Genomic DNA, 25,267 nt, shown 5'->3' with positions numbered 1-25,267 from the left:
GAAGTGGCATTAAAAATTTCTTATTGTACATTATGTGGCTGTGACCACACCTTAGAAAAGCATTGGTGTTTGATGGGTCCTGTCTCACCTAACAGTCTCCTGTGCCTGTCTCAGGCATGGCATCTCAGATGGCACTAGATTACTGTTTAAGCAGTTTTGTAGAGCCCTGGCTGGTCATGAAGAGCATAGACATCTCATATAAACCTGAGCTAGTAGGCACGTTAAATTTTGCTTTTTGCTAGAGTCCTACCTTTAGTTTCTCTCAACATCTCTCCCACAGGGGGCTTCATAAAGGGATCTCACAACTAAATTCACACCCATAAGCAGCTGAATAACTTGGGAATAACTATGGCCCAATAATAATGCTCAAGTGATCCTTTGAGGCAGGTGTTGTAATAGGAGGCCACTGGCATTTTTACTCTTTATTTGCTTGCTTTCTTCCTGCAGATGAATATGAGTCTCTTCCCACTAATACCTTTGATTTACGTCCCTAAGGGTTTTCCTCCTTACAGAAATGCAAATGACAAGTGAGTTAGAGCCCACTTAGGAGAATACCCACCTGTGACAGTGGTGGTGTTACAGATTCATAATCCTACTGCATGAGCCAAAACTAAACTGTTTCTCTGGGTATTGCTTTGGGATAGCTTGCATATCACCAGATGTAATGACCGAACAAGGTTATAACATCAGCTTGGGACAATCTCTGAGAGTCTAACATCCACAGTTTATCTGCCGCAGCTTAAATTGCTCAGAGACACTTCTTCTCATTAATTTTGCTCTTTGAGTGACTAGTGGGATAGCAACAGTAGTGTGAAAAATGAAGATGTACTAGTGTGTTGAGGACATTAATTATCTGTGGGATAGATAGGTATTTACTCTCAGAACAAGGTTACCCTATTACAGAATTAGTGGAAAACTAAAGAGGGAGGAGGTAAAAGATAAGCTCACCTATTAAAGACTTTACAAACTGGATGGGAAAACTGGCTGTGTATGGGAAAACTTGATTGCTTTGTTTGGAAGGGAATGTGTTTTTTAAGTAAAAAGAAAATATTACAAGCCAACCTCTAGCTAGTCTCTCTTACAGGAAATAAAGGAATTGCTAAATCTTACTCTGCCTGTACAATTTCCCTTCCTCACAGCCCAGTTACAATCCTGCTTTGTAGAAAACTGATGAATCAAGTGACTGGAAAGACCCTGATGAAAATAACATACCCACTCTTGTACTGGTGAGATCAAACAGAAACCTTTGCTGCAAGAGATCACTATCAACATTTGTGACACTACATAAACCACAGTACAAAAAGACAGTTCCTACTCCCTTAAAATAGACATTGACATAAAGCAGAGCAGGTCAGCTGGGGAACAGGAATAACTGTAAAAAATATGTGGGGTTATCCCTACTAATATTTGATTCTAGTGCTGTCCATTCATATTTGCTCACTAACAGTTTGGAGAAAGAGGGGGAAAATACATAGTACAAAAGTTCATTTTTTTTGTAATTGATTTAGAAGTGTTACATTGTGGATTGTGTTGTGCAAGTAAAGAATTTCACCTCTCTTCCAACACAAATCAGGGCATTAGATATTTTTTTTTGACCACTAAGTAAAACTGCTCTTGCTTATGTTACAGTTCTTTATCTTGGGAAAGCAGGCTTAAAAGTTTCCGCTCTAATTCAATAAGTAGACCTTGTTCATGTCTGACAAAAAAGACTAATCTGAATTCTGAGAAATTCCTGCACATAGCAGACAAATAAAACATCATGATCAATTTCCATAATTCTCATAAATTTTCCTTCTGACCCTGAAGTATAAACTTGTTTTCATTGCCTAAGGTAGGAATGATTAGGAAGTCAAGAATTCAGTTATTTCACGCTTGATGCTATAAGATTACATCTCTTTCACTTAATTTTCTTTGGAGCTTCTTTCCAAGCTTTCCAAGGATGCCACTGTGTTCTGGATTAGGTCAGACTTCACATGTCTAGTCTGTACATGCTCACACAGTAGGTGTGTGTGGCATCAAAACTTCATCAGTAATTACTGAGATAGTTTGCTGCTACTTGTATCTCTAATGCTACTACCTGTACTTACACATGGGTATTACATCATCTTCTGTTTGGGTCAGTATCTTTGGTCTGAGGTATCTGTCAAGCCTTCAGTTCCCTCATACAACAGTGGTCTGTCTGTCAAGCGTATACCCATGCTTAGAGACTGAGAAGGGCTCTGTTTTTCTGAGGTTCCCAAAAAAAGACTCTTTTTTTTTTTTTTTTTCCGATACTGCTTAAAGTCTGTGTTCTGAGAGAAAGACCTTTGGAAAGGTTAGGCAAATGTGGCTGATAAATGCAATTAAATCGATTGCAGAATGAAGCTTCAAACGGGTGAAATATTTCATTTGCATCCCGTTCAGTCACTTGTGACCTTTTTATTTATGAATGATGTTTTGCCACTAGTCTACCAGTAACACTGGCCTTTGTTTCAGAAATATGCTGAAATCTTTGTCATGTTGCTGATGTTCATGACTGCAAAATGGTCTGGAGCAAATATTCACCTCATATAATTTGACATAAGTCCATGGAAATCACTGAAGCTATTGAATACTTCTCCAGGGAAAGGATCAAACTCAAAGTATATGTATATATGTTTTCATAAGAACATATTTTCAGTTTTACACGTTTCAAAAACACAGTTGTGACTCAAAAAAAAAAAAATTGCTTCCCCATCTCCCCAGGTACTGTAATAGCACTCGCCTTTTAGTTAGAGAAACTCCTGAGCAATTCCAGTCTCAAAGATTTTATATATATATATATATATATATATATATATATATATATATATATATATATGTATATATATATGTATATATATATTTAATGTGTTATTTATAAACTATGAAGAACTAGAAATAGAAGTGTAGATAGAACAGAAAGGCTCTTTCATCCAGGCTCTGCATTTGATATTTGTGTTTTCATGAGCTGTGGCCAAAACCAGGAAATGGGCTGATCAAATTTCTTGTGCTGTTAGGGCAGTTGATATTACCTCAGGGAAGCAATTATTGCCTTTATGTTTGCTATAATACAGTGAACACAAACAATTTAAAGCCACTGTCTACTACATCCCTTTGAGTCTCACAAGCCAGCAAGGAACTTTTCTGGGCTTGAGGGTGCCGTTTGACCTGTTGTCCCACAGACCTGACATACCAGGAACTGCAGAGCCACACACCACCCAACTAGCAGCATACTGCTGCTGCACGGTGGAGCCAAGAACTATGGTCTTATCTTCACAATAGGCTCGAGCACAATCACAGTGATGGCCTGATTGCCATTCACAGAACTATTCCAAGAGTTAAGTGAGGCTTCAAGCTGGAGGAAGGCAATGGCTTGCCACTGATCTGAATCTTTGTCCTGCAGCTGGTGGAACTAGGGATGGAGCTGGGGCAGAGAGTGAGTTCTACTGGGTGTGGTCTTACCCTGATCCCCCTGCTTTGTGGCTGTTCTCTCCTGAGGTGCATTTACTCAAATGAACTGATTGTACCAGGCAACCTGGAGAAGACATATCAATCTCTATGCTCAAATCCACGTCATAAATTCCAGTTGGATCAAGTTAGGATGTAATATAGGCAGCAGACCCATCTCTACAAGCTGTAATGAGTCTCAAGTATCCTGGCTTATCTCCAGATGCATTTGGATGGGAAAAAACTTTTGACCAACAGCCATGTGGAATAAATCTCAACCAAGGATGAAAATGAATATAATCTTGTTACTGCTTTCCCACATACCAGTTGTTAGCTCCTAGCACAAACTTTACAGTTCACTTTTAGTTGAAAGGCAGACAAGGTAGAAAATAGAGTTAGCGTTGCCTGCTGCCACTAGAAACGCTTCCTCCAGGGAATGAGAAATGCATTTAGTAGCTCCTCTAAGATACTGTTTATGAACATTTTGTTGATTTCCCAGCTAGCAGCAAAATATTCCAAAGATGAAATCCATTCCCTTCTATGCAGATGATATACATAAGCAACTCCCAGGGGCATAATGAAATATACAGTGGAGATGTATTTCTGTGAAGAAGTACTTTCTGTATTTTCAAATTTCATAGAGCTTTTTTATCATTAGGTTCCTCCAATTTTATACTAGTGAATCCCCACTTGGATAATGTTCCTTCATTTGGTTTTCCTTTTAAAGTACTGTTTTTATTCAGCGGATCTCCTCCTTTCTTACACCCCTGCAAGCATGAAGATATGTTACAGTTTTATTTGCTTCCATTACCAATCATTTATCATACAGAATAAGGACAGAATCTGGCCTACAGTGTTTGCTTGTGCTCAGTAAACATCCATCACAATTTTTTAGCTCATCTCAGCCAAGTCAATTCATTTTTCAGCTCTATTTTGTGTCAGATTACATCATTTGTATCTGAAGGAAAGAATGTACTTTGAAGGCTGCAGTTACCATCCTTCCTATTCAGATTTTTTAAAAAAATCAAACAAACAAAAAAAATGGCATCAGAAAAAGCAGTGTTTTTGAAGTGTTAATGGGAAGCATCTATGCTGGCTATGTTGAAGAAGGTTTTTTTTTTTTTTTTAAGCATTTACAGTAGAGTTGGGATCTCTTTTATAATTTTTTGTTTTGTCATTGAAAGTAAAGAAACTCAAAAAGAAATCAAACAACTAAATCTCTGGTTTAACACAAAAGGTTTAAACATGCAACAGACAGGATGGATGGTCTGTTTGCCATAGAGGGGAGCATAACCCTAGTCTACATGGAAGGGCTGAGGTACTGCTGTTGGACTATGCCAAGCAATGTAAGAATATGCTTTATGGTGACATGAGGAAGGCACCTAGTTCTGAAAGACCAAGGTAAACTATGCAGAAAGCCAAGCACTGCTTTCCTTAGACCACAACAGAGAAATCAGAGCAGGACTGAAGAGATTTCATGGCAAAAAAAATGCTTACTGCAGGAGAGTAAAAACTATAGATTAAATTATTAAATTTGCAATGTGACCTGTGTGTTCCATGGGAGGAATGTTTTCTACAGTATAGAAGTGAGCGCTTGAAACATGCTTTGCCTCATGCTGATGTAAAGGTGATCACCCTTACATGGTTTCTCCATGTTAGGGTGATCGTTACTCTTGAAGACACTTCCGCAGTGCAAAAGTCTGCTTAGTCCCAGATATTGTTAACTTGTCTGGACTCCATACCAGGCAGCAGAGGTAATCCATCAAACAGATGACAGAGCATTTCCCTGTTTTGCCTAGTGTGCAATAAAATGCAAAGGAAAAAAAAATATATTAATGCTACTACTGCCTTCACTATAGCACATTTTTAATATGAAACGAATGAACATTTATGAACACCAGCAGCACAATCTGAAGGTGGAACAGTGGCCTCTGACTTAAGGCACCCTCTTTCTTTGCTTCTGCCACACTGTGGGAGAAGACCATAATGTCTGTGTGTCTTCATTTCCCTATTTGTAAAGTGCAAAATGATGTGATCTTTTTATTACTTAGTGGTAACGCACTTGTAGAACACTAGGCCTTATAAGATGCATGCAGGGATCCATATGGTCTTTCACCAGCTGCTGGAAATGCCTCAAGGAGCAGAATTTGGCTTAATGAGGTTTCCCAGATAACTGAGCGGGAGTGGGTTCTTCTGCCCCAGTTAAATGTCAAGGCAGGGGTGATATATCTTTAAACGTCTGAAATGTTCAGTAAAAAGGTGATTCTCTGTCTTCTACAATATTTATTATTATACAATAACTCTTCAGCCAGTGACTCATCTGTCTTCCCTGGCTTCACTTCTTAAGGAAAATCATCCAAATTCAGTGAAGATGGACTTTGTGCTTTTTCAAGCAATGGCAGGTTCTGACCTACAGAATTTGTTTCCCCCCTATCTTTTAATAACGTATATTATTACAAGCCTTTCTTCTATGAATAATAAGGGACTTTTAAGTTGTGTAGAACCTTTACAAGAGTGAGCGCTAATTCAGAAAGAAATGAGACATGCTGCTTTTACTACTCATATAGTGGAATAAGGATGAGTTTCTCAGCTAGTCCAAAGCTCTATTTAAACTAACAGCTGATTTATGCTTGCTCTGGATTTGGCCCTGCTTTCTTATGATGTCCTGTGTGGGCTATAAATCAGGCATGCTGTACAACTATGAATAATCTTTAGAATAACTTTTCCATTTAAAAAAATGCTTTAAAAAGAATCCATAGAATTGTTATGCTTTTTTTTTTTTTTCCCCCAATCCAGAATATTGGGGAACATTCTTTCTTCACCAGATGAAAAACACAGGTCTGTTGGTCCTCAGTTACTTTTCTTTCAATGACACTTTTAATTACCTTGCACAATAGTCCAAACTTTTACCTAATAGACGCATATTAATTTTCCGTTATGAAGTAGAATATTTTCATTATCTAATTCTGACAGCCATTAAATAAAAACAAACCAGCAGAAGAATTACAAATATGAACAGTCATGTTATTTCCTGAGATTTCCCCCAAGCCCCAGTTATTTTTTTCTTAAACACACTCCATTAATAATACCTTCTAAGATGCCTTGGAAGCTTCCTATTTTCAAAGGGATAAACTACTGCTTTTGGCAGTGTTTCTCTCAATTCTTGCTATACTAGCACTCACATAAAGCATATCAGTCTATTCTAAAGTCTCGTTGATTTATTCTAATCATTTCAGCCAAATTAGGATAAAATTGCAGTTAAGAGTCTTTTCTTCCCCTGATGTGAGATCACTGCTCATTTTACTGTTGATAATAAACATTGTCATTACAGATTAATTGTCTTATCTTTGAGACCACTGTGTGGTCTTTCTTCCATGAACAGACACAAGGTGCAGCTTGCTTCTCTAACGTCTTTACCAACAACTGAGACAGAAATCTTTTGAAATGACACCTAGTGAGCTGTAACCACTAAATCAGTTGTTTATCGTTGGATGTGAATAGTTTCACACCTGGTTTCCCACAGGGTTTCTTTTATTATATTTGGCACAGTGTTGTGAAGAGAGAGAAATGAATACGCAACAAAATATTGTTAAGTTTGTTTAAAGAAAAACTGCAGAGATTCATACTACAGCTACTTTAATTACTGATCAGCATAAATTTATGCATGATGAGAAATAGCTTATTAAAATAACTAAACATAATTCTCTAATCTCTAACATAGACGGGTACAGCTTCATGGCCAAATGCCACAATGTCACCTCTTCTTTTGTATCTATAATTGTAATCTGTTTCTTCCAATCTGCTCAACAAGTTTTTACTGTGTAGAATACTGTGTGTCCACATACTTCCTCCAGTTTATCAGTAGAAATAATTGATTCAATGAAATTCTGTTGTAAACTATTTGATTAATTTCAGACTGTTACTTTCTGGACTTTTCAACTTCCACAGTACAAGAGCACAGGTGGATATTGCATGAGTTACAGGAGAATGCTTAAGGGTCTTTGAGACTGCAGAGCTGATGGGGAGGTGTTCAAGAATGATGCTTTATTCTTCATCTATAGGAACAGTATGCAGAGCAAACTGTTCCCATAATCATGCTTGGAGGGGAGCAGAGGAAGCCAATGTTTTTTCTCCATCCTATGTGATGGAGAAAAGAAAACAAAGAACCAGATCTGGGAGCGGACCATTAACCAATAACCAAAATTATTTGACAGTGCTGAACTGTTCTAAACATCTGTACTCCCTTAGCTGAAAGGTGACTCAGATATTACAGTGAGAGTTGTACATTCCTTTCAGAGATATTTAGAAAGAAGCTTCAGCTATAAAGATTGTAACCAGATCTCAGTCTGTCTGAAAGGCTGATTATATTTGGATCTAATTGTTCTGGTTTATATCTATCTCTAGAAATGTTTAGTTATCCTTTAACTGTAAATGATGTTATTCACATGCATATTTGCTGTAATTTCTTCTCTTATAAGTGACTTTTAAAGTTTCACATTTCACTCTCAAGGAATTAGGGTAACAATTTCTGAAGCACTTAAATCACTTGAGCATACTGGAACATTTCAGCTATTAAAAGCTGCAAATTTTAGCCTCTGCCATCAAGCTAACAAAGTTACTTAGAAAAGCCTGCTGGCAAATATCCAAACCCACCATAATTTTTAAGAATCAAAACAAAACAGCAAAATCCAAACCAAAACAAAACCGCAAAGCCAAACAAAAAACACAAAATCCTCAAACCTTAGCAGGCTACAAACTTAGATCACAGGGTGGGAAATGCACATCCACCAAATGTGATTTTCTTGAAAAATTTACTTTAATATTTTAGCCTCCTTTCACACATATTTCTGATCTGGGTTCTGTTCTTCTTGCCAAGTGATGGCAGGCTTACTGCAGAACACTTGGTATTCCTAGTACCCCACCGAGTTTAACACAGTGGGAAACCTGATGCAGGCACCCTGTTTGTACTATCCTATCCTGGCCTACTCATCCTTCCCATCCTTCCCTCTTTCACTCTGGCCACTGCTCTAAGCTGGGTTTGTGGAACGATACAGCTGTAGCCCTGTTACATTACCAGGATTCTGGCGTTCTCCAGCTCTGTTCTTCACAGAAGTGAGTGCCTTCAAATGGCATCAGACAGCACAACGGATTCAACAAAACTGTAATATGGAGAACGCAGCATGGAAATGTGTTGTCACTTTCTGTCCAGTTACTACTGGCTAATTTGAATTTATTGTAAATATTTTATCATGATGCTGCTTCCATTGAAAGGGGGCCAAGAGTGTTTCCACCAAAGGGACTGGTTCCAATGAGAGGCTCCAGCATGACTTAGGAAGGATCTATTAAGCACGGCAGAGTAATTAACAAAGCAAGGGGAAAATGGTTAAACACAACCACTCTCTAAATTTATATTTTTAACTTATCAGCTTCAGGTGGAATTATTACTTATTTTTGCTGATACAGCATAATCAAAAGAAGCTTTTGACAAAAGCATCAGGTATATTGTAAGTAATACCTATTTTAAACCACAATAAAAAAAATTGTCATCAGCAGTCTCCAAAACTTTGATGCCAAAAAACAAACAAACAAAAAACAAGCATTTTTTTAAAAAAACTTTAGAACTGCCTCTTCAGTGAAGGACAGTGAATTAACCTAACGATTTTTGCAAGGTTTAAACCAACAGTTTTATTATTCAGAAGAATGAAGATGTTCAACCATTTTACGTATTTGAGAAGAAATTAAATGTAGATGAAAGCTCCTACTTACTTCAACATTTATTGATGTGTAATGAGACAATTTACAGAGCTGCTGTACACACTCTTATCAGAGCCTCCTAAATCTCCTGAATTGCTAATGGATTCCGTGAAGCAATTCAGCCCAGCATCTGGTGTTTTGTGAAAACCGGTGCAGTGATGTGTGCCTATGCATGAAAAAAAACTGATTGCTAGGTCTGAATGCAACAGAGATATCCCATTGAAATGGCTGCAGAGCTTTTGTTTCACTCCTTTTTTTTAATTTTTTTTTTCCTTTTCTCATCTGCAGGAACAAAGTCAGAAAATCAGGTTTTCTAGTATATTGCTATTACCCTTTCATGGTGCTCAAGTTTTGCCTTGCAGACAGACCTGGGGCAAGGCAGCTGATGAAGGAATGTCCTAGGATGTGGCTGCTGCCTTGAGAAGCAGGGCTGTTTGCCTTTATCACTCCCTCTGCCTGCCTCTTCTCTTTCCAAGAGGTAAGCAAGCAGCCAGGCCCTGCACAGATGAGATGATGATGGATGCCTCCTCAGGACAGCCAGAAGTATCTGGAGATCCACCCTAACATTCCTCTCTGATAATCTGGTTACCTGGCTCAGAGGAACATGAGAAGACAGCATGCAGTTTCACCCTGCGTGCAGTCCTACAATTGAAAACCCTCACATTAGTGTAGTTTCCTTCAGCTGGGAGACAGCATTTGACTGTGAGTGTTGCTCCAGACCATGGTAAACGTGGACATCAAAGACAGGCTGTTTAGGTGCTGCATTTGATGTTATAAGCCAGCCACATTCACAACGTACTGGGAGCATAATGCACAGAGCCTTTTGCAGCTTCTAGCAGAGGGGCAGTTATGACAGCTGCTATCACTGTGTTATCTGACTGTGTGTGAACCCGGGAACTCAGCAAGTAATGGCAAAGCTTCCTTAATCAAAGGGAAAATAAATAAATAAAATTCCCACTTAGGACTTACATGCATACATGTTAGAGGGGAAAGAATAGGGAAGCCTTTTTTCAGCAGAATATGGGGAGTAAATGGAACTGAGCAACTTCCCACAGCCAGGTGGGGATGGAAGAGGTATGGTACAGTGTCTTTCTGGGGACAGGAGGAGAGGAAGAAAAGTGAGAAGATTTGTAAGCAAAATAGCTGGAAGAGGCAGCTTGAGGAAGACTCAAGCCATTTGTCAAGTCAGCAAGCAGCCTGGTCCAAAAGAAAGGAGAAAATTGTTTCTGAAAACACAGTATGAATGGAAACAGCTTTTCCATTGCTGATTTGATATCATTCTGTAAAAGGTATAAACATATTTCAGGCTTTACTAACCTGAAAAAAAATTAAGTGCTTAATTTTTGAATTGTACTAAATATGTCAGCTGCACTCTTTCTTTCCACTTGATGACCTATCCCCTATTTTTGGTGGCAGGAGTGTACTGTGATCCACATCTGGGATTCTAGGTCCCTAAAGGCATTCAGGCTTTCCTCCATGCTGTTCCCACTCCACTGGAAAGCCCTTGTGTCACTCCTAACTAAAGGCATTTGCAAAATGACATGAAGTGGCATCTCCTGAAATAATTATGTTACAAATAAAAGGAGACAGCAGTGAAACGCCAGACAGTGGCAATCACTGTGGCAAAGCACTGTGTTTTCCTAAACATCTTACTGAACCACATATTTATGTTTATATCATTACGTGCATAAAATGAACCAGATATATTATGTAGTATTAGCTCAGTAAAGGAATGGGAACGTTGTTATCAAATTACCTAAAACACTTGTGTTCACTGCAGTTTGTCATTAACTACCAGCTCATTTTTACATATGCTTTACTTTTTAAATCCATGCTTTCTACAAAAAATGTAGCATCCTGAACTGGAAACTGAGAAACAGAAAAAAAATCAGAGCAGCCCTAAGCTTCGAGAAGTTTGATATATCAAGGTCAGAGATGGCAACTTTGCCTGAAACAAAAACAGAACAAAACAAAAACAGCTACATGCAATTGTGAATCCCCCCTTCCACACTCCAATAAAATTAGTGCATTTTGGCTTGAGAGTGCTTTGCAGCTCTAACTGAATTGGCCTACCTGAATCTGAGTTATGGGTTCTGTGGGTAAATATATATATGCAGAGTGCATGCAGACCTAGGTACATCAAGGATTGTGTACATAATGTGATGTCTGAAAAATTATTGTGGTGGACAATTAACCTCCAAAAGCATGCTTGAGAGTTATTTACTGTGCAGCTGCAAAAGCTTCATGACTAAGTGGCAGTCTATGAACAGAACTGTCTGCTTCCTCTGACAGCATTAATTGCAGTTCACATCATCCAGCATCACCATGAAATAGCAGGTTCATGACTTTGCTTCAGAGGTCATCAGAACAGTAGCTTAGACAATCTGAAAATCAGGTACATGGGTATCACTCTCCTGGTTTTCAGATGTCATTCCTGAAAGCAGAGCCATTTTCTTGAATTATAGATAGAAGAACCAATCAATTAGAGTAATTTGAGGTTAGAATGAGCATTTTAGTCATTCAGTTATGGATGCATGTCACAGCACATTTAGATGATTTGCTTGTCAAACTCGTGAAGATGAATGTGTTATGTTAACATCAGTCTGTGAATATCCGACATATGCATGATGGCCAAATCCTCAAATGTTTCCTCATTTCTTTTGAAAGCAAAGCACCCCTTAAAATCCATAAGCACATTGCTACATATTCAATATGCAATTTCAGACTGAGTCAAAGAGTATTTACCAAGAAATACAAAGGCAGCTTGATTCATTGTTAATCAGACAACACACAGGTATTCAAGAGATAATAATACTCCTAGAAAGACTTATGCTTGATTTAATTAACAGTATTGTACCTTAAAAGCACTATGACAACTGCACAGGAAGAGTTGAGGCAATCTTGTACGTCCTTTTTAACTTAAACCAGGGAATAATCTTTGACTGAAGAAATGTCTTTGGCATTTCCTGAGATTTTTCATAACCTTAATCTCTTTTATCATCACACTATCAAAGCAATCTACTGTTGATTTCTACTGTATAATATCTTCCACAAATACTGTGCTTATTTGTTCTCTAAAATTTGGAAACAATATGTAAGTGAGGCAATTTTAAGGCACTATTCATATAGAAAGCAAATAACTTATAGAGGATTTGTGACATGAAGGATTAGACTCTGTGACCATGCTTTCTTTCTGTTCTATGTGCCTGTATCTCCATTTCATAATTTACACATAACAGCTTTATTTGCATAGAAGATAATCTAATTCTGTATTTCATGATCATAAAATTAATGGAACATCCATTTTTTTTTTAATACAGGCAATTATGGACACTTACAAAAGTATTATAAAATATATAATATATAGAATATAATATATATTGTATACATTTTTATAATAATAAATAGAATATTGTATATAGAATATTATAAAATATTCTTGTTGAGTTTCTAAAACCAAGCTTCAAGTACTTAGCATTTAGGTTGCCCACAGTACCATGTTTTAATTACTTTGTCTGCTATCCAACCTCTAGTTACATAATTGTGTATTATTTTTTTAAGACCTTTGCCATATTTGATGTACTGGAAAGAGGGAGGAAGGCAGAATTCTGGTAATGAGGTTTCTGTGTATTGGAGATCTGACTCATTGATTGGAGAAGGTGAAAACTCTGCAATTAAGTTTGGAGCTGATTCTGTAAAGATGTACCTGAGAAAAAATGGTCTTAACACATTTGATGCTACAGTAGTGAATATGTTTAGTAAAAGAAAGGTCTTTACTTCTCAAATAAAGGTCCTCATAAAGGATTCCATATGGTTAATTACAGATGGTCATAAATTTGCTGTCAAAACCATTCTTCAACCATAAATTGACTTTTGATTAAAAATAATTTTATGAAACATTCCTTCATATATCCAAGTTCATTTAATGAAAGAAAATTATAAAGTAAAACTTCTCTGTACACTGTGTTTCATCGAAGAGAATTAGCTCTCAACTCCCACTGTAGTCAGGACTTAGACTAACATATGTTTTATTTTTGACTCTATTCCACTTAATCCAATGTGCTTCCAAATGAAACACTTCAATATACAGATCCCTTTTATTTTATTTTATTATTTTTTTAAGAAAAACAAAATACAACACCCAAGAAGCAAATACAATTATAAAACTCATCCAAGGATCCCTTTATTTGCATCTTCTTTGTTTAGTACAACTATTATTACAAAGGCCTTTGGTGACTGTTAATAATGTAGCAGCTTTGTTGAGCTGATTAACATTGTGATCTGTGCTTTCAAGCTGTACTGACTAAATTGTGCTAATAGATGCTTTACTCTGAAGGCTTTTTTAGGCTCATAAGCGAAGAATTATAATTCCCAGCATTGCTGGAATAGCAAGATGTCTTTTGGTTTATCCCTGTGCAAAAATGACATATTCAGAAATCCTAGTAAATTAGATAAATCCCCCATCTAAGATTCTATTTTGTACCTTTTTTTTTTTTTGTCCCCTTTTCTTTTTTCCATAACTTTGTGAATTAACTTTAACAAATATTAAAGGTTAAATTTAGTTTCCTGAAACAGGATGAACCCAAACATATTAGCATTTTCCTCATAAAGTTTTAGGGATAGGGCTGTGGCTTCTTTCATATTTTTATATTGCAAAGAACCAATTCTGAGTCTTCTATAACATAAATAAAATAATGATAACAGTGCATAATGATTAGAAAGGGAGATTTAATAGAAATGATCATTCTAGATTTTATAGAATGAGGCACACAAAATGCCTGAAGCAAACATAAAAAGGAATTTGCATTAAGAACCTACAAACTTTATTACTGATGAACAAAAGAAAACACCCAGTAAAGTCAATATAAATGGTGAAAGAGAGTCTATACTCTTCACTGACTGAACAATTCCTCTCATGCCTATTTTTTCATTGTGTTAGGATGCTTTAAGAGGTACAATTGGATTTGAACTGATGATACATGTGTCTAGAATCTGTTACTTCCTATTTTAAGAGTGTTCATTTAACAATTATTGGATCAAATTTTGCTTTAAATTGCGGAATTAGATGAAGTTGAATTTTATCAATTTCTTTGAAATTACTTTGACCTTTACTCAAACAGATGTTTGCTTATTGTTATTCTAAATATGTAGAAGAGTGAACAGATTATAAGAATGCATGATTTTCTTTTAACTGGGTTGGTTCATGAGGTGTTTCAATTTTGATATTTGAGTAGCAGGGATGAAATTGATTCATAAATTAAATACTAAATCTACTTCTTTATATAAAAAAAAGGTTAAAAATATTAATATTATTAAGGAAAATACAAGTTTTGGCTTTGGCTTTTTGTTTTCATGATGACATAGGGTCATATTTGTATGTGAACCTTTGAAAAGTAGGAAAACAGTTGTTCACCTGCAAGTCATAGAACCACTTTGAGCTTGGTTTCCTTCTTATGTAGTATTCCAAGACAAGGGAAAAGTACCATTCCATTCTACAATAAATTGCACAACTAAAGCCTAGAATGTTGGCATAAACCTCCCTAACGGATGAGTGATTGTTATCATAGGGCTTTACAGCTCAGAAATGGAGGTCTAAGGTCTTTTTTATGCTTAGACCAACACTCCTGAGTTCATTTTTCAAGGGAGGATTTGAACAACCCTATTTTTACATAAAGTGTCTAGATTCTTAGAAAAAGGAATTCAGATCAGGCAATCATATTTTATTTAGAGCAATTAGTCATTACCTTGTCACTGTCAGCGGGGTTCAGTGGGAGTTTCATGTGTACAAAATTGGTCTTTGTCTTATTTAAGCACTAAGGATTGCTAACAGAAGCATGAACTAGAGTTCTACTGTAACACTTCAATTTCAAACTTGCCCAGCATTTTTCTAAACCCATACTTAATTCTCTGCTCTGCTACCTCAGATTTATGTTGAGATAAGCTAGTAAAATCTTAGTGGTGTCAAACCGTTGTGGCAGAGAAGGGAATCTTGTTCAGAGACTACCTCTTTTCAGCTCTTCATCTGCTACTTCAGTAAGATGAAAAGCCTTCTTCTGTACTCTGAAAGTAGTGAAAATATACATATGAATTCTGTACGATAGCTCTGTCCACTTTCAAAGTCTTCCAGTCAGATATTTAACCAGGACTCATCAGGAACGCAGTGGTACTTCAAACCCAGCTATTTTTCAAGCTGTTCCACACCAATCCAGATTTTTAAAGTCCATGGTGCGGTCAAGATACAAATCTCTCTGTGTTTTCTAGAATTCAATTTCCATGGAAATCATTGAGATTGGAAAATAGGGGGGATAAGACTTTTTCACAGAATTTCACATGCTCCTTGGTTCCTGTCAACTCTACATTGCCATGGGAGCAACCTTCCCTCTGGAATTCCACTGTCTGTTTCTGGTTGACATCAAGAAGTGTTGAGGCATGTGTAAAAACTTTTTTTTTTCTCCCCTGAATCTCAAATAGCTTGCAAAGTTCAAATGTAGTCACAATTATGTGTTGGTTGTAAGTTCTCAATGTCCTCACTACAGATATTTCATTTCTAAAAGCAGCCTGTTAATGTCAAACATTTCCATTCTAGCATTCAGAGATTATGAGTTTATTGCAGCAGCTGTAATCTTCATGTATTTCAAGGGAAATATATTAGGAGACATTTTAAATGCATTTTCCTCTATTAACATAAATCTTGGCATCTTGTGTAATAAAGTCAAATAACAGGGCATAAATTATCCTAGAAATCCTGAAACAATAAAAAGCACTAACAGAAAAATAAAATTAAATTAAGATTTCAGGCTTAAAGTTTTGTGCGAGTTGGGAATGCAGTTCCTAGACACCAGGTAGTCTTCTGTCATCAGGGTATAAAAGCTGAGACACAGCTAACAGGACACAAAGCTTTTCCATTAGGTTAAATCTCTGTCACTCCACAATGTGTGGAAAACGTGAGTCACTGCAGTCTGGTTGCTTTGTGGTGGCTTGTGCGTAGCCGGTGCAGGAGCCTCAGGAAAAGTCCTGGGAGACAACAGAAATAGGCTGGAATCTCCTTATATCCACGTTGAAAGTTTTTCCCCTTTTATGCTTGCTATAGACTAGGCTGCTCAGGCCTGAGTTCAATCTAAATAGCTCCAGAAGTTTCCCCAGCTAATGGTCCATGGTGCTCAGGGAATGGTGCGTGGACAATGCATCTTTGCAGATGGTGGGTTTGTAGCTGCCGAAACAGCCTCTTGGGACCCTTGGCAGCTTGTACACTCAGCCAACGTGAGCTGGCAGCAAAACCAACAGCAATCAACCTACAAGCTGAAATCCCACCCAGACCATTCCCTCAGAGAGGAGTTTCACTGCTGCCCTCTGTAGTAATCCTTGCAGCCCTCACTCAGCCTGCTACCCTTCCTTCCAGCCACGCCACTGCCAAAACCCCTGCCTGCGGTCAGCTTGAAACACCAGAGCCAGGAGGGAGGCCAGGGTTTCCAGGGCAGGGAAATAAGCTGTGAAGAGGGGCCACACTTCGCTGACACGTGTTAGCAGTGGCTGCACGTGGCAGCTGGCTGCAAAAGCTCTCTTGCTGGACAGACGCTCTGGGTTGCACATCACAGGCTCAGCAGCTGTCACCAGTGCTAAATGCATCTTGGAGAGAAAAATCTAGTGATGTTTTCTTTTCTGACGCACACATGGAAGCTCATGTTGTTGATGGCAATTCTGAGCTTGCTGGGTGCTTACGCAGGACTGTGGCTCCGAGTCAGCAACATCTTTCAGCCCAGACACAACACTAAGCTGGAAGTGGTGGATCTACTGAAAGGCTGGAAGGTAAGCATGTGTTCCAGTACCCTTACTGGCCTATTGTTTAAACTCTGCACGGATGACAGTGCAGCTGTTAGCAGAATACAGAGATGGTAACTGATGATGATTCAACTAAACATTTTGGTTAATCTTTTCAATTAAGTCCTCAAATTTACACTTAATTTATGTTTAGTTAGATTGTCATGCCTTAATAAAATAATGCAGACTTATTAGGGACTTATTTATGGAAAATTTATTTAATTGCAGTAAGATTACAAATAATCTGTTGTGCACTCAATTATTTCAGATGCGCTATGACAGGCTTTTTTTCCTGGAGTAGTTGCTTAGCTAAACTGAATGGAGACTGGCCTGGGGGAGTTGTGATGGAGGGGATATGTGATTGAAATGTGAGTGTTGTACATGGTGACAAGCTTGAGCACCCATAGTCTGGCTGGGAGTTGATCCTGGTACCAGCTTTAGGTGAGTGAAAAACTGGCTCAGACCTGTCTTCACAAGTGAGTTTCACCTCCCCATCCAACCATGCTGCCCCTCACTGAACAACGATTCCCAGACTTGACACTTGGCTCTCCAGAGAGCAGCCTGTTTGTTTAGATTAAGGTGACTTTAGAGAGACTGATCACATAAGATCCTCTGTCTCTCCCTCATGCAAATGCCTTGTACTTCTTTTGCCCTTTTGCTTGCTAGACCTGTGTCTCTGCTGGCTGAACAAACAGAGTTTATCCCAGGAAAGTAGGACCATGGGATGGTAATAAAAGCAGAAAAAGCTGTAGAGGTGTCCAACCAATTTGTCTGTCCTAGGATTATTAGCTTGATGATGACAAAATGCTATGGATGTTACTTCAACTATATGAAGTTTCTGTGCACCCTTAATCCCAATCTTCCATTATTTGTCACCACTTTCTTTGCCTATTCCTCTTCTTTGATTTGGTCCTAATTTATCAGCCTATTTACTGTTATATTTATTGACTACATAGTTTCAAAATGTAAATGCAAGTTGAGGAAATTTCAGAAGAAAGACATTTCTTCAGGAAACACTGCGTATGTGCTGAAGTCAGTGTAGTAAAGCTGTTGATATAGTAGCAAATGCAGTAATATTTTTTTCTGCCAATGAACAAATCTTTATGTACATGTCAAAGCACTCACTCTCCTAGAACTTTCTTGTACTCTTAGACAGAAAGCTGAAAACTTAAAGTGAAAACAGAGGTTCAGGGATTGTACTTTCACAGTGTTTAAAACTGATCTATTTTTTACTCTTATTATCTCTTTCTCTTGGCTTGCTCAGGTGTATTTTTAAAGTGTTTTCTTCCATGCATAACTTTTTATAAGCAGCCAAGTTAGAATCAGGTCTGCAGGCTGACACTCTAGGTAGCCATTTCAGTGTCTACAACAGGCTCCAGGGAGAACTGGAGCAGGTAAAGCACAACATTTCTCTCACTGATGTCAAACAAGAATCTTGCTAGAAGCCCAAACATGGACAAGGTACTTTCCAGTAGTGACCCTTTATGCCATTCAGGGATAAATAAAGAGAAGGTGAGGCTTCCATAAATTTTCTGGGCCGGTGTTCTGCATCCTCACATGCTGTAAAGCCTGAAGCAGTTGAATTCTGAATGCTTGTTTGTGTGGCCTTACGTGGCCAAAGCTACACTGTTGCCTACTTTGGAAATGATTCAGTAATGGTCAGTGATGGTACCATATCCCTTTTCTGAGCATCCTGTGACAGCAAGTGGCTCAAAAGCTGCAATGTATCACACAGCCTAGGTCAGCAGCCTCTCTCACTGCTCCACTCACCCTTGTATTGCTTCTGCTGCAAACTGCTCTACTCACTGAGCAGCTGCTATTGCCTTTCTGTCAGAATCAGTAAGTACCAAAAGGGAGGTACTGTCTCTGCTCATTTTTGCCCAAAGTGTTAAAGAAAAGGAGAATGTACTCTTCCTGTTTTATACAAGTTTTATCAATGAATCACTGAAAATAAGGACCCTGAAGTCACCAAATCTATCTCCTTGAAAGCTGAACTTTTTTTTTTTTTTTGACAGATGTTTGTCTTCTGGGTAAAAGCTTTCTGTGATCCCTCAACCTTTCCAAAGCAATCTGTTCCATGGGGTCCATCATCTTTGTGGTTAGATGTTTGTCCTTAAAGCACAACTGAACAATCCTTACTGCAAATTTAAAGCCATTGTTTTTGTTGTACCCACAGTTACATTATAAATATTGGAGAATTCTACTTGCTGCTCTCTTGGGCTAAAGCAGCTCTAAGTAGAGCAGAGGGATTATTTCACCATTCTTACAGACAATATTCTAGTTTAAACATACTGTTTAATATTTTCTTTATTTGCTTGAGGCTGATTGACACATGTTCATAGCTTCTGATTCATTATAACCCTCAAATCCTTGCTGGATGAAGAGATATCTCACCAGACAACCCGCAGGCTGTGTTCATGCCATTAATTTCTTCAGCCTATCTAACACACCACTTTTCTGTACCACAATATCTTTCTAAAAAGAGATGTTTATTTCCCTAAATTTCGATAATATCTCCAACTCACCAGGATTATTTTGAAGTCTTATTTTGTTCTCTAGCACACTTACTGTCCATCCCAGCTGGGTATCATGAGCATATTCTCCATCCCGACATCAAAATTATAAATTAGTAAACTGCAAAGTGCCTGCCAGACATCAGAGGACAGCAGAAAATCTTTGCATCTCCTGTACGACACTTGTTCATATGAATTACTCGAAAAAGATCAAGAATGTCACTATAAATTATCACAACCTCCACTTTCATGAATTCCTGATACAGCCCAGCTTATACTTCACGTATCTTTTCCTGTGAAAGAACTGCAAATCTATCAACTGTCTTTCTGCTACTGCCTCTCTCCTCTTAGTTCTTTTCCTAAATCATTTTCTAGGCAGGTTCTCATTAAGTCTTCCCTGGATGTTCAGTTCTCTTGTAACTAATTCCTAGCTGAACTGGGAATAGCTGCTGCATTGTGACGTGACTCAAGTCTGACTGTCTCAACTATTATAAACAGTCCTTGATCTCACTGCAAAGCACCAAAGTACTGAAGTTCACTTGTTTCAGAATAAAACAGCAAGCTGTTAAAATTTTCTTTGTTGTTTCAGAATAAATACCTACTGTGATTTGAGGTTGAAAGTTTAAATAACTTCTGCCTTTTTGTTCTTGTGAGCACCTTGGTGAGTGATGCACTCAGTCTTGTCCAGCACCCAGCTTAGTCGTATCATATTTTTATTCCTGACTGCTTCTTTGGACCATAAACATAAGCCTGGCCATTACCACTAGCAGAGATTTGGTCTAGAAGAATTACAGTAAGCAAGATTAATGAAGTTAATGCAAGTAAGACTTGGAGAGACTGTTACACTTGAGTACCTAGTGATACAGGCTGAGATGACAAAATGAAACTTTCTTGGAATTTTCACTAGGATGAACCAGAAAAGGCCATCCTTGGAAACATCTTGTGCCTGAAAAGTTAATTTCTAACTTCTGCCATTTTGTCATTTCTAGTAAAATTCAATGTTTTGCCTCTTAGAACCATACTTTGGTCTTTGTGTTTACTACTATGGAAGAAATGTATGATTCTTGGTTATAAAGGTGAGATAAAAATGTAGTCAAACACATTACAATGACTCAAAAATATAAATAAAACACAATAAAACTTTTTTTTTTTTTTAATTTAAAACCCCAGTTCTGCCAGCTTCTGAAGAAATTACATTATTTGGGGTGAAATCTAGTTCTTAACTTTTGAGTCCTTGGACGTGGCAATATCATTTTGATCTCTAGTGCAAAACATAGCCAGCAATCTGCGCTTTGAGAATCCATTACTTTTGTCAGAATAAGTCAGTGTAATATAGCAACTGCCCAAAGCAAAACAAAACTAACCCAAAGTACTTGTAGATACTATAGTCATTATATCCATCTGTCTCTCTATTTATAAACGGGTTAGCTGAGGCACTCTACACATTCTGGAGGTAATAACTTGCCATTGCTGTTTATTTTTGCAGGTGCCCTTGAACCAAGTAAAAAAACAAAGTGACACAGGGTTGAGAAGGGGAGAATTTGTTTGCTACACACAGTGAAACAGTAGGTCCTTTTCTCAAAGCCTGAGAAATGATACGTGAACTGCAGTGAAGAATTTCTGGAGTTGGTTCAATTCATTTTGACACTTTGGGGAATACTAATTGAGCATTCAATAGCTTCAACACTGTGGGAGTGGGGTAAGCCAATCCAGGGAAAACCATCAGCCGTGGGGAAACCAATTTCCTCTCTCAAACTTATTGTTCCTCTATGTCAAAGGCAATCCCTCGAGAATCTACTTGTTGCTGACACATTCCAGAAATCATTTCCTAGTACTTTTTTTTTTTTTTTTTAAATCAGCAGAAGCAGGCATGAGAGCAAGAATCACAAGGCCAAAAGAGAAAAGTAGGCTTCTAAAAGAAATGTTTGAGAAGAGAAGCAAGTTAGATAAGAAAAGGCATAAATGTCAAGCCTCCTGGCTTCCACTGCCTTCTGAGTACTATGTTGTGTGCTATACATGTTATGTACTTGACCAGTCCCTCTGCTGATATGGAATAGAGCAGCTCTGCTGAACTTGTTAGAATTACTTATTTGTTAGATTGCGGTCACTACAAAATGAAGAGATGGATGATCCTTGGAATCTGAAGCTATGAGGTAAATATTGCTAGCCCGCAGCTACAGCACTCACAGCTTCTGCTGAAGATGTGACTACACCACATGGAGGATGTGCCCTGTCTAGCCTCATTTTTCAGCTGTGTTTGAGAAACTATCAGGAAATGAAAGAACTACATGAGAAATAAGACTCTTCCTATCTCTCACGAGAAAAATGTGTCTGTGTCCCCCACCCCAAAAAAAAATAAAAAAAATACAGGGCTATATGTTTGTCTCTGAAATGATAGTGAAGACCTTGGACAGCCACAAGCACCGAGCAGCACTACAGTAATGAACCTGCAGAAGGAGCAACAGGCACCTCCTAGATGCGCCTCTCCCCCTTTTATGTAGAGTAACTATTCAAAAGAAAAACACAAGATTATTTGCATAATGATTCTTTTATAAAACTAGTCTCTCAGAAGTTTCTAAGACATTGCTTCATCTCAAAATCTCCCTCTCCTTTCCTGTAGGGATATTAGTGTCATCTGGAAAATCTAAATCCACCTGACAACAAATATTCTGGTGAAACTAATAGCAACAGCTCTCAAATATTCTTAGCAATTCTTGGTTAAGAAGTCAGTATTAAAGATTTACTATGTTTTTCTCCACTTCATTAAAAGTTGTACTTTAATATTTTAAAACTTACAAAGTTGTGTGCCAATAGTATCACATCTGTCATTGGCAACATTCTGCCAGTGGTAGAATTCAGCTACGGGAGAACCAAATGTAGTTCTTGTGCTGTAGCAGAACAGCAGTAGGCTGTTATTTCTTGTCTACTAGGTATTCTCCCTGAAATATCAACACATGAAACTGTTCCTGACTTCTTTACAAAGTTTACTAGTACTGTCATCACTGTTACGCCAGGATCTCACACATTAATTAATTGATCCTCGCAGCACTCCTTCATTAGACGCCAGATTTTCCAAAGAGCTCAGACTCAAATTTTTGAGCGTTCAACACCTGAATCAGAGCCAGATTTTCAGAAGAGCTGGGTTCTCATTTTGATTCTGAAATAAGGAGTAAGTTTTCCAAACTTCCCAACAACCCTCACAGCAGTTCCTGCTCCCAGATTGTATAAGAAGCTGGGGATCCAGTGTGCTAAACTTTTTTTCTACACATGAATATTACATTTTGGTGCCTAAATGGGAGGTGATTTCCTTGTAAAGTCTGGCTGTCAGAGTGGGAGGCTGATATCTTTTGAAAATCTGGATTGCTATTGTAAGATTATCACTACTTTGCAGAAGACAAACTGACAGATAGAGTGGGACCCCAGTGCAACAGAACATTTGCATAAGAGGTGAAAATGAAATCATGATTCAAGCTTTTGAGCCATCCGTTTCTGTCCATGTATGTTCTCACACACTGGCATGCAGTATCTTTCGCTCCCAAGAGTGTATGTGTTCAGCTCCAGTGAGAACTGCGTGTCAGCAGTGTGTGAGGTGGGCACTGGCTAAAATGCAAGTGGTGTAGCTTTCTGCATGATGACAGAGCTGCTGCGTGCGACATAGGAAATGAGGCAGAATCAAGCAAGTTCCTGGAAAGCTGCAATATAACACCTTTTCCGCCCTTTTCCTTCTGAAGGGGGCTGAGGAAAACAAAGACCTACTGACTATCTGTGGCTGCATCTCAGTATCAAAGCAATCCTAAGATATTTTTTTTCCTGCACTAATTGCAAACTTTTATTGGCTCTGGTTCACAGCTTAAATACTATGCACCATGACGCAGATTCACCACCCGCTGCAGCTCCACGAGCCAGCTGCCATCCTACTCAGGACAGCCCCAGCACAGAAGCAACCCATGGGACTGAACAAGCTGGTAAGTCCACGCACCACAAGTAGGCAGACCCTGCCTTGGGTGAAAAGCCATGCAGCACACATTTATAATGCTAAATGACATAGGACCGGAAAGCAAGATCTGGCAATAGCCCTTGGTCATCCACACTGTTCACTCATTAGATTGTCCTCACTGTGTTTTGGACCTCACTGACTAGATCCCTCCAAGACAAATCAGCTGCAAATGGAGTTGGCCTTGACCTCTTTACTCCTGTCAAGTCTCAGGGCTAAGAACTGGCCTTTAGGCCTATTTTGTATAGCAGTACGGGCATAGCCATAGACTCCCCAGAACAACTAGCCCTGTTAACAGGCAAGGTTAGTTACTCTGAGCATGCATACATGGTATATCCCAGATGGCTGTTTTGCTTCAGTTTCCTGAGCAATCATTCAGAGCTCACTTGGTGAGATCTGAACTTTCTGGTTTGCATGGAGTAGCCATGCCGAGGGCTGAAATTACAGAATAGCCCATTCCAAAGCAATGGCAAAACTCATATTTCACTGGGGCTCAAACGAAAGACTTTATAATTGGTTGAGTGTTATGAATACTTGCTAAGACACAGGAGACAAAGGTTGTTCTTAAGATATCTTATAATCCTTCTCCTCCTTGAAAGCATAGGCAGAGATAATTTCCCAGGATTCCTATTTAAGCTTTGAAGATTTCAAGGCATTGGAATTTTTTGCTTCTAGTAAAGGTTGATAAATTTATAAGGGAACACAGCAGGATGGAAAAGGCCAAACTTGCAGTTGTGCCATGGACCTCTAGGTACAGGCAGGGAATATTGGTTGCCCGTCATCTATAAAGACTGCTGTTTCAACGTGGGTCCAGAATCTCAAACCCAAAGTGGCAACACTTCACAGCCTCACATTAACTCTGCTTCTCCTGGTCATATAAGCAGTTCCTTATTCATTCCCTCCATACAATATCTTACATTTTTAAAAATACTTCCAATCTGGCCATGTTAATGTGACAGATGGGAATGCTCTGGCAGTTCCCTTCTGATGAAACATTTATAAGGTGTTGTATGGCTTCAGAAAGCAACATATTAGGAAATGGGGGAAGGGAAGAGCTTTCCTATTTTAATTTCAAGCAGCAGGAGCCTGAGTACAGTGAGTCATAGCTCTTCAAACACAAATCCCAAAGCAAAAAAAAAAAAAGGAAAGCAGCAAAGTATAGATTACACAGCTATAGCAAACAATACTTTTAATCACTCTGGACCTAGATGGTGAGTTGTTTGCAAAATGCCCAGGGAATGGGATGGGATGCCACACACAGGTGTTTTAGCCACAGAGGGAGGTAAATCACAGCTTAACATCATTATTGGGGCCTAATTCAGCAAGTGATTTAGGGTGTGCTGAGTACTAAGGATGTGAGCAACTGTACTGATGGACTCGTGAATGGCAGGCAAACCGCAGCTTGAGTTCATGGTCCTGCAGTGAGGGACCTGTGCAGCCACAGCAGGAGAGCTGCCTTCTTCACAGCCAGCTGGGATGTTTACAAAGTTTAGAAAGTGGGAACAGTAATTACCATTGCACTGAATAAGAAAGGTGGGTGGGGAAGATATTTCTGGTTTTCCTCACACCCCCTCCTAGCAATATCACTTACATGAGTACTCCCATAATGCGCAATATAATGGTATCCCAGCAACTGTGTTGAAATAATACTATTTTGTACTTCATGTATAGAGTGCTACCTGCGCAAAAGTCAAAGCCCTTTACAAAGACAACAGCCGTAATTATCCTAAGGGCTAATTTT

General features: G+C 38.4%; 1 protein-coding gene across 2 annotated transcripts in view; it reads right to left on the bottom strand.

The window, feature by feature from the left end:
- Nucleotides 1-25,267, bottom strand: part of RERG (RAS like estrogen regulated growth inhibitor) — a 109,833-nt gene that overhangs the window by 45,270 nt on the left and 39,296 nt on the right. The window lies entirely within an intron of this gene.

This window comes from Anas acuta, chromosome 1 (genome assembly GCF_963932015.1).
Source record: "Anas acuta chromosome 1, bAnaAcu1.1, whole genome shotgun sequence".
Lineage (NCBI taxonomy): Eukaryota > Metazoa > Chordata > Aves > Anseriformes > Anatidae > Anas > Anas acuta.
This window is presented reverse-complemented; position numbering and strand designations above follow the sequence as displayed.